The 11,391-nt window shown below is 44.1% G+C and overlaps 1 non-coding gene across 1 annotated transcript; it reads right to left on the reverse strand.

Moving 5' to 3' along the window:
* Positions 1-8,396: 8,396 nt before the first annotated feature.
* Positions 8,397-10,223, reverse strand: LOC8028643. The gene is made up of 3 exons (XR_005716612.1): positions 10,156-10,223; positions 9,630-9,903; positions 8,397-8,481 (listed from the first exon to the last, which is right to left on the reverse strand). It is a non-coding gene; the product is annotated as an uncharacterized LOC8028643 (transcript).
* Between the last annotated feature and the right edge of the window lie 1,168 nt (positions 10,224-11,391).

Raw genomic sequence — 11,391 nt, forward strand, 5'->3', positions numbered from 1 at the left:
AGTTCACTGGACGCCATATTTGAATTCACTGTTCACTGGGCATGCTCCCAACGAGCTCAGGCTTCGAGGTTCCCAAGACCGGCAATATTGATGGTGTGGGATACACATCGCAAAAGCACTAAGGAAGCTCGCTGTCAGCACGCTTTGAGCAGCTATAGGGAGTATTCACTGGCGGCCATATTCGTGTGCGCTGCTGCTTAGCGCGTGCTGACGGCGAGCTTCCGCAGTCCTTTTGGAGCGTGCATTCAGCACCATCAAGCTTGCCGGTCTTAGCAGGCTATTAATGTGAGCTCGTTCTGAGCATGCGCTCTAAACATCGCCCTCAAATATGGCGTCCAGTGAATACCCCCTATAGACAATTGCAAACTTAGCACGTTCGCACCCCCATGGGCACCAGCACGCAAAGCATGCGTGGCCTTGACAGGCTTCCAATTGCACGTGCTGGCCCTCACGTGCAGAGACATGGCGGCGGCAAGATGTCTTGCTTGCAATCATCTATTGGCGACGTGCGGGGCCAAAAGCGTCGCTGTGGTCGGCCTCCCCCGATTGGCAAAATGGAGACTATGACGTCAGCAAAGAATTTTTCATCAACGGAAATAGGAGGAATGTAAGAGCCTCAATTTCAACGGTGTTTGGCAGTGTTGGTTTTAGAGCGCAATGATTTCAAGCTTCCACCATGTTCATTGCAAACACCATCGAACTTGTGGATCGCAAGGTAATGACGTCACGAGAGGGAACCACAGGAGGGCGCCACCAAACCATCTCGTCGCTAATACACTCAGCTATAGCCGCCAGTGAATACCTTCTATAAGTCAGCGAAACATTATTTTCTCGAATACCGCGTGCCAGGCTATCTCGGTCAACTGGTAGCCAAGCTTAATATACACATTTCCCGGTGACTTGTGCAAGCAGACGGAAGCTTTCGTAACGTCGCGTAACATAAGAAAACAGGACTATGTGAACCAGCCTTAAGACCAGGAATACGACGGAAGTCTATAAAATAAAATAAAATATATATATATATATATATATATATATATATATATATATATATATATATATATATATATATATATATATATATATATTCGCTCTTTTGTGTGTGGTTTTAGAAGCGTGTGGGTATTTAAGCTTGGTGGCATTTTATCTCTAGTGCATTCCACAATATTATGAAGCAACAAATCTTGATGCATACTGCGAGAAATAGAGCAAGACGTGAAGGAGAGCCTTACTATTAGATCTGCTTTCGGTCGTCAGTGGTTTTGTGCAATCCCGATGACGTGCTGCGATTGTCGTATGGACATGCCAGGCTGTGCGTGGTGGTAAACGTTTGGCACCGGGGACCGATGACGCTCAAACTTGAGTCGCCCTTTTCCTCTTCTTTTTCCCAGGGAAAGTGGCTAGGGGACAACCTGGAAAAGGCTAAAATAAGAGGCCTACAAAATGAGGCCTCGATTTAGATTACAAGTGACTTATGAAGAAATATAAATTTACATAAGTCAGAGCCAATTCTGTACACCGGGGCATTTAAATGCAGAGAACCAAAGCCACCATTTTTAGAAAATTTCGGTTCGGGGACGTTCTTGGTATCAAGCGAACTTGAGCGCACGAGGATTTCACTCAAAGAAGTCTTGCCATCTAAAGGCCACTCGCGGGGCGTTGGTACGCCAGCATGACTGATTCTGATCTTGTGATAAAAAAAATCCCGATTCTGAGAACAGTGTCCGATAAATATTTGTAGATGGAATTCTCCCAAAGCATTTGCAACAGGCTTCTCAGTGTGAGAAACAAAAAACAACACAGGACCAAATGAAAGCTGAAGTGGCCACGCACCCTAGCATCAGAAACTCAACATCTTCTGACCGAAAAGACAAACGCTTTTTGACTAATTAAAACAAAAACGTTGGGGCTCCAATCCACGCTGTGAAGTTGGTTGGTCAACGAAGCTGCGGTATCACCTGCAACGATTGCCCACTGCGCTATAAACCCTTTTTATGAGAAACGCTACCAGGTGGTGCTGCAGTATTTGACGTCCTAGGGAACTTACGGTTATGAACGAGGGCCACCTTAACAACGCTGCTTGAAATGTAGATGTAACGCTTAACCACCAATTCTCTAGGTGAACGCCAAAAGGACAAAGGAGTGCGAAATCTGTCAACATGTATCGAGTATTCTTGTAAACCAACTCGCCTCCTCCAAGAAGTAATAGTGTACAGCCGGAGGTCTTCGTTAAATCTCCAACTTTGTTGTCCGTGCAGCATTTATGCTTTCCAGCACAGGTGTCATAAGGAAGCTCGACAGGCTTGCAAAGACGGTGTGACCGGAAGTCCCTTGGGACGCAAGCGGCAGTTTATCTTTGTAAACAGCCGAAGGGTCCATACCAATTGAGTGTCGAAAGAGAAGTAAACGGACTGCACCAAAACCTTTTATATATTAAATGCTAGTGACGTCCCTCCCAAGGTCGCAAGCTGCCGTCACCGCAACAGCTTGCACAGTAGTAAATTTTACCGCAAAACGTATGCGGTGCGTGCTACGTGCTTCGCATTGTTATCAGGGGCGCCTTATCATCAATTATATGGTTCGGATGCTTGTTGCGTGCTTGTTGTTTATTAAAACGAACGCTGTGCTGTATGTTGTATGCGTGATATGCACTTTTAGCTTCGATCGCTTAAGGGTTCTTTCCGTGAGGACGAGCACACGAAAACATTCTAGGAATCAGACTTGTGAGTCGTATACAGCTTCTCTCTAAAAAAGAAAACTGCCGTGTCGACGGAGACCAGTTGCGGGCACGAGGAAAATAATGTATCCGGAGTCGGGAGCGTTTCTATGTGGAGCGCAAGCTCGTCTGCTTTCGCGCAGGGATTGTGGTGACGTCAGAACGCCGAGCTCTGATTGGCTGGGATTCGAAGGATAGCGGGTAGACCTCAATGCTAGCTGCCTTAAGGCCTACCCAGTATATTTCCATTTGAGCCAATCAGATCTCCGCGTCCTGACATCACCACTACCCCTGCAAAAGAAGCAGACGAACTTGCGGAGCGCAATTTCGTCTGCTTCTTTGAACGCAGAGGCCCAACCTTAGCATTTGGAGAATTGGTCTGGCCTAGGGTGCCTCAATGACTTTCTGTTTAGAGTGATGCCACCCTTTGTAGTACCCGATGCCGACAGCACGCGCTCACGGGGAAAATACAAAGAAATTGACGAAAACAAAATGTCGCCACAGCACTGTCAGCGCCACAGACGCCTGCAGGGACACGCTCTTTCACGCGCTTCTGAACAAAAAATAAATGTAAAAGTGGGAACAAAATGGCCAGATGTCTCCACCCTAAACAAAGCGCACGTGAAGGCACCCTAGTTTGGCCAAAGGAACAGCCACAGTCAAAGCGCGTAATGGCATGTGCTCAATGCAATATCACTTTTTCAAGAACCCTTCGAGGAGTTTTCCAGAGAACGATGCAGACATGTTCTTTTCTTTTTTTTTTTGTTACTGCATTTTTAGCCATTTGAAAGTACCGTTAAAAATATACGCCTCAAGATAATTTAGGAAACCAAAAGAACTCCGGCTTCCTGATTCTATTAATCGTAAAAAAAATCGTTTATACCAGTTTGTCTTCATCCCTTCAAACATTAGCATACGCGTTCTTACGTATATATAAAAGTGAACAACAAACAAAAACGAAAAAGAAAACAAGGGAATTATTGAGTAACTATTTTGAAAACCATGAAACTTTTTTTCAACGAAAGATTTATTTTCTTTAGTTTGCCTAAAAATGCGACAATAGATAAAATTGTAACAGATTTAGTATTGACAGTGATGTGCCTGTTACTTTATGCAAGGTCGCACACAATGCGGTTTTACCATACATGCGAGGTGGGCGCATTGAATGTCCGCGTCTAGCGGAATTCATCATTTAAATAAAAAGGCGAATCGAAAATATTCTTATTTTGGTAACATCATGCCTAGTTCCAATTGTATCATGGCCTTCCTTCGTCATTGCGTATCTGCCCTCAGTCTACAGTACAACTACAACCACAACAACAAAAACAAACCCGATTATTTTTTTTTTATCTTAGCATTCGTTAGGTTTTCATTTATTTAGTGGCAACCTTCTGACGACTTTACTCCTCTTCGAGAAAGGTAGTATGGTTCTCTTTCTCCGGCATCAGAGGGAGCTTCCTCATGGCCGGGAACCTCTTGAGCAGCTTCTCGAAGCACGGCGTGGAGTAGGCGTGCCAGTAACGCAGCGGGTCGTTGGTGAGCACAGACCGAGAGCTTGGCTCACTGAAGCCTTCTCTAAACTTCAGTATGCCGCGCTCCTCCTCGGTACCTGCGCAGACGCGAGGTGGAACAGAGGCACGGGTAAGTAGACGACAAGATCCACCTGACGTTATGACGTCACGAACCCATGCATGGTTCAATTTGGTCCATTAAGTAAGTTTTTTTTTTGTTTTTGTTGTTGTTGTTGTTATTGTTTTAGAATGACAATTTTACTTTATTTGTTTTATTTTCAGTGCAACATGCACAGCTATACGCCTTTTTAGGGGTGCACCACGTCATAACGATAAGAATTCAGAATGAAAGGAAGTCGTCGATGCACTCTCTAAATGTTCATTCGCATCCAAAAATATCAATATACAATTTATCTAGGTTTTATTCAAATTTATTAAAAGCACTTGCAGACAGCTAATGAAATCTGTGTTGTGTAAAGCCGAAGGATGAAATAATAGACCGATCTCACCAAGCGTTCGGCGCAATCGTGACGCCGCCATAACTTTAGTTTACTGGAGACAAATGGCAGTGCGCGAGAGGGTTCGTGCCGTCTCATGCTCTACACGCGCAGAGCTTCAGCGAGGTTGTCGCACGTGCAGAAAGACTAAAGTTCCCTCGATGCATTGCGGCAGCGGTGGCGTAGTCAAACTGACTGCTGAGATCGGTCTGTTGGCAGTTGTAGTGGATCGTTTTCGAAGGCCCGCTACTAGTACGGGCGCGTACTTCAGAGTGTGCAACGAAGTGGCAGCGCGAGCTCCCGCTACAAGGAGCGTGGCCTGAAAACACGATCTACTCAAACTCTCTATTTAGCGCATACAAGTAGACCTTTGATGAACACGTGAACATACACAGTTTAGTAGTGCTGTGCAATCACCACCATTAACAACCTTATGCAAAAACAGAACATGAAATCACGCATCATCCGACTATTTACACAAAGAGTGTAAGCCAATCGGTTAACATACTTTCTTACAGACATAAAGACACCTTGAATTATAAGTAACAAGCATTAAATACACTTTAGGTTATTATTAGAACACCGATAGGTCCACCTTCATTACTAGATTAGTTCTTTTATGGCAACTTGTCCTATCTGAAGAGAAGTGGTCCGTTCACCCAAAACTTTCATCCTGCCTTTCTCTTTTTTTCTTTTTTAGCAAGATCGTGAGACAACTAAATACCGCCTATGAGACGAGACCTCCCTAATATGTACTTATTGGCGACGAGCGCGACCGAAAGCATCGCTGTGGTCGGCCCTCCACGATTGGCCGAACGCTGACTTATGACGTCGGAAAGGGTATATCATCAACGGAAATAAGAGGAATGAAAGAATTTTAATTTTGACGGTGTTGGAAGTGCTCCTTTGAAAGCGCAATTATTTCAAGCTTCCACCATGCTATTTACAAACACAATCTAACTTGTTGTTCGCAAGGTAATGACGTCACAAAGGGGAACCGTAGGAGGGCGCCACCATAACTTCTCGCCGCTAATAAGCGGACTCTCCAATCCGCCTCAAGCGCAAAGCACATGGAAGTCCGACGAGAGTACTCCGCCAAGAGGCAGCTGGCACATGCGTCTTGTTATCGACAAGTGCCAGCGTCGTTCTCCTTGCGAGACGCTACAAGACGCCCTGAAAGGTAACGCTGACGCGGGCTAGGTAGCGCTGCGTTGACCACTGGTGATGACGTTTGAGGAAGATTCGTGGAGGCCTTGTCTCCTAGGTGGCATGGGACGAACGGTCATCCTTAAGCGTGTTTCACATGCAGCGATTTTGGCCCTAAAGCGGCGCGATTTCTGCCGTCGCGGCGCTCGTGCCGCAGAATTGCTGGTGCTGGCCAGAGCGCCGCGACGGCAGAAATCGCGCCGCTCTAGGGCCAAAACCGCTGCATGTGAACTAGGCTTTAGAGCTATAGGCCAACGTCAAACGTACTTTACGCTGAGGGCATGCTGTCAAATAAAACATTAAACCTTTTCACCAGTTACAATTCCCGCAGCAAGAATATAACGATATAAATATAACTGACTAATTTAAATATAAACGCCAAGGAATGGCCTAACACCGCGCAGTTTTAGACCGAAATGTCTCGGTGTCTTACGGTGTAGGCTAATTAATAAAATGCTCTATACCCGGCGTCAACTACAAGTTGTGCTACATTGCAGGGGCGGATTTAGAGGGGGGGGGGGGGGGGGTCCGGATGTCCTGACCCCCCCTTGATTTCTGCGTGTGTAAATTTTAGGGTGTAAAACGAAGGAGAGGGGAGGGGGTTCCTAAACATATGGTACGCCGACCAACACCTGACACCCCCCTCAGGAAATTCCTGCATCCGCCCCTGCATTGCAAGCGTTAGCGTAGCTTGGTGATGTGGCCTGTAGGCCCGCACTGCTGTACGTGGCTCTTGTATTCGCACGCTCTCCCGCAAGTTGCTCTGACTGCGTGGGAGCACTGCGTAAGTTACGTTAGCCCTCACAACGTAGCGCAATGTAGTTGACGCCGAGTACGGGCTAGTTGCGGAGAAAATAGGACCAACATTATTTCTGAAACGAAACACACGATAATTAAAAATCATATATGATAGAATACATTACATAATGGTAGATTTTTTTTTTTTTACGTAGTTTAGAACTCGTAGACAGCATGAATCGGTCACCTGAATCTTCGTCTCATCATGTGGACTGATGAGATGTGCTTAGCGCATCAATGCAGACTTGCAATCATATTATACGTTCACGCACGTTGTTACTTTTATTTCATTGAAATACACCCAATGTCGTGTACAAAATCTAAGAAAACGCGTTTTTTTTTAATTCGTGCAAAGATATGGCTTTGGTTGAAAATATTTTTTTATTCTTATTATTTTGTGTGACTTTCATACGCTTCGTTGTTTGTTGGAGGACAAAATAAAAATAAGGATTTCATTTCAATAAACAGTGCACGTGCACATGTGTTGGAAGTTATGTTATAGAAATGATATGAAACTATCACGGATGGCCAAAATACATGCAAATATGTATTGAAATACAAATACAAAATACTTCGTCAAAAATGTATTTAATTACAAATTTATTTACATTTTCAAAAATGCCTTTAAGTACAAGATACAAATACAACCAAATGTATTAAATTTGGTCTCCTCAAAATACTTTTCCAAATACATTCCTCAAAATTTGCGTCAGCGACTTCAGGGCACCTGCAACGGGTTTCTGGGTATCTTATTTTAATTTTGCATTGCACACTCGGGAGTTAGTGTGCGAAGCTCTAGTTACGTAATAGAAATATAATCATAAAAAAATGTAATCAGCTTGGACGTAATAGGTGAAAAAAGTACAGAGCTTCAAGCAGGTTTTTCTGTCGATTACATTTTGGTATGGACCAACAAAAAACCGAGACGACCAAAACACGCAGCACTAGCTAGAGAATTTTTTATTGCTGCAACTCGCACCAGTTACGAATATCAGGACGACCCGCGCATTTAGAATGTTCCAGGCAAAAATATGGATGGAAATCAGGCTGGAAAGCATCACAAGTTGTCCCAGGCACTTATTTAGCCAGTGTGCCTGTAAACGTCGATTTCGTCAATATTCTTACGCTGGACTAGCACCGTAATCACAAAATCACGAAACACTTGTGCTTGATTGAGAGACACTGCATTCGGTGCAGAACGTAGTTTTCTCCCTGCTCTGGACAGTGGCAATAAATTTGAGGGATGTATTTTCGCCCACAAAATTGTATTTAATTACAATTGTATTTGAAATACCCACGTTTTAATATTTAAATACACAGGTCAAATACATTACCCAATTTGTAATTAAATACAAATGCAAAATACACAAAGTATTTGAAATACGTATTTCAAATACTTGTATTGGAAATACTGCCCATCCCTGGAAACTACATACAATTAAGCTTAGAGTTCTTTTTTTCCCAAGTTTCTGTTTTGTCATTCGATAAGAGCAATCGGTGACTGAAAATAACACGAGCAGGATTATTAGAAGCATAGAAACACGCGTGAAAATCATATAGGTTTAGCTTAGTGGTAATTGAAAATGATCACTGCATATTACTTTTATTTAACAAAAATATGGTTAGGATGTCTACCGACTTTCAGGTGAAAGCTTACCGGGGATAGTGTGGTCAAGAAAGCATCCAATGACGCCGCCGATCACAGAACCAGTAGAAAAGAAGGTGTAGAGGGCTTTGTCAACGATCCGAATTGCTAAAAATTTTAACAAATTATAATCAAAGTCGCAAACAAATTATACAAGTTCAGGCTAGCAAAAGTACTAAACTAATTGCGTTTTTTTTTTTTGTTATCAATATATGCTCCGTCACCTAGTGAGTTCAGGGGTTGAATATATCTGTAGCCAGCACATGCCTCAATAAACTAAACTCCTACCTACTCACCGAGATATACTTTCAGTTTTAGCTAAGTGTAGTTTGCGATTATGAAAGAAGACATACAATAATGATCAAAGTATTCAGACAGGTAAAATAAAAAGTGACGTTATCACACTACAACGTAACTCTTACGTGACGACTTAAGCAACAAAAGTAGATAATCAATTTTTGTTTTGCTATTGATAGCTTCGAAGACACGAAACTTTGCGTTGTTTAAGCGCTAAGGGAATCTCAGCCGGTGACTGTACCATTTGATTGTTCGTTTGCTTATTTATTCAGACATAAGGTCTAGTGTAACCTGGTAAAAGGCAGAGGCAGATTTGCTTAGTCTGACGAGGCTCTGTTACCCATTTACATCGCTCAGCGGGCAAAACGAACAACAACAACAAGACCTGAGAAAGAAAAAGAACACTCCAAGAAAGGCCAGAAAAACAGAGTACGACAATAATCCGCATCGCCAACGCAACAACACGATTAGTACGATGGTTACTCAATCAACAGACAATTTTCAACACCTCATCAAGCCACAATGGCAGTCGCCATTGCCTGGGCACGAATCGTGTGATTATGTCCGAATCCTCGCCGAACGCAAACACAGCTCCTGTTTCCAATGGATGCTCAGAGTACCTGTCCAAACAATGGCCAAATCGGAGAATTAACGTAGCAGCTACTTATAAGTGGCGAGCACTTTTGGGAAAGGGTCTATTGTACAGGATTATCCAATAAATAAAGCGTAGGTTGCATTCCTAGCATTATTGATGTAAACCGAACCCGCAACCCACCAAAAAGCGGCCATGACGAAGCATCTGCGTTGCTGTGCTTTTCGTTGTGTTTTATTTCTAAGCCGCGTGCTTGATGACGCGTTGGTGCGACCATCTTTCGGGCACAACGCCGCCGCTTTTTCGCGTAATTGGACACGTAAGGCTTTCGGCTTAAAAAAAGAAGTGAGCCGTCATCGATACTCACTAGTGACGTTGAAGCTTGCCGGGGGTCCGATGTGCGATGGTACGATGATACCAAAGGTGAGCGAGACCCCGATGATGAAGACGTTCCTGTTGGACGTTAGGTCGACGTAGCGCAGGTGCGATAGCCCCACCCCCGTGAAGGTCGGGAGCAAGACCAGCAGCAGGCCGCCGATGATCGGGGCAGGGATGCTCAGAACGAAAACGCCCACCTTCGTCATGACGCCCAGCAGAATCATCAGCATGGCGGCCACCTGAGTAACCCGCAGACTGGCGCACTGTTTAGGAGTAAAAACGGCGTGTCTACATGTCTCTTCTGCTGGAGCACGATCGAAGGCCAACCTACATGTTCACAATTTGTGTATAATTTTGTAGTTGCGACAATCTATTTTTTAGTAGGGGATACTCTAAAGGAGCTGGAAGGTAAGTAGTTGTAAAGAAAATCAATTTAAAAGAATTAGTGCATATTCTTCTGTAAATAAGCTGTATTTTGCAGTAGCATTTAAGTATAACATAAAGAAATAATTAACCAGCGGTTAAGCAAGCACCGGTGCAATGTGTCACAGGTTGTGTTTAGGCAGCTTGGAGTGCACAGGCGAGACTGCGGATGTACGTACTCTAGCTTTTAAAAGATGCACGGTCATCAGTAGGCAAAAAGGACAAGCTCGCGTGTGAGATTATCAAAGCGCGCTATCGGACAAACGGGGTGCAGAATGTGTTTTGCCCCGTCACATGCCTTGCCGGTAAAGGAGGGCATGTGTTTTTTCTAGATCGGAGAACATCGGTGCGCGCAGACAGGGCCGGCGTTAGGCATGGGCGAGCGGGGCGGGCGCTCCGGGCCCCGCGCTTACGACAGGGCCCCGCAAGTGACAGAGGGGCCCCGCGGTCACTCGCCGGTTGAACTTTTTGTAAAATTTCAACATCGCCACTACAGATAACTTTCATTGCTGAATTTTCCAAAGGAAAAAAAAAATAGTTAGCTGACCGACGGGCGCGGGGCCCTTCGCCAATTTGCGGATTGCTCCACCCGGACAGAAAAATTCCTGTGTTACAAAACTGAATAAATACACACCAGAGATATCCCGCATGATAATGTGCCCGTCTCGTTTTTCTTCATGTTTAGTATAAGCGAAGTTATTTTTAAATTTCAGATTTTGCTTTTTAAACTTTTGTTGACATTTTTTTTTTTTACATTCTTGCCCTGGGCCCCGCGTTATGTAGCGCCGGCCCTGCGCGCAGACACGTGTCGTTCTTTTTAGGTGCCGTTTCCCTTCTTAGCTTTTGTCCGGGCAAGTTCTGCTTTAATACGGGTTGTAAGGTCCATTAAAGCTCGGTTTAAGTCAACGCCGTGTTTGTCTTCCGTCTTCTACTCTGTCCTCGTCCCTGCGCTGTTGAGCCCATTAGTAAACGCTACTAAATATAATTAAGAATACACAAGAAAGCTAATACGCTCCAATCCGTTAGCACGAAATTGAAAGCTTGAATTGCTCCAGCCAAAGTTCCCGTGCGTTCGTTTCGCTAAATAAATCAAAACCAAATACAACTCCATTACTTCGTAGTATTTGTCCCTTCCTTTTCCTGTCTCGGGTTTTTCTAAGTATGAACGTTCACCAGCTAGTTTGCGCCACAACCCTTATTTCTGCAACTCCATTGCTTAGTTTCCCACCTTCTTCATTGTTCCAACCAGGCACACTTATTTTACACAAAAAGAAAGCGTTTTAACCTTGGAAATTTATATATGATAAGTCATTCTTTATGAACGCCAT

Source organism: Ixodes scapularis, unplaced genomic scaffold, assembly GCF_016920785.2.
Source record: "Ixodes scapularis isolate PalLabHiFi unplaced genomic scaffold, ASM1692078v2 PGA_scaffold13__105_contigs__length_92229423, whole genome shotgun sequence".
Classification (NCBI taxonomy): Eukaryota; Metazoa; Arthropoda; class Arachnida; order Ixodida; family Ixodidae; genus Ixodes; species Ixodes scapularis.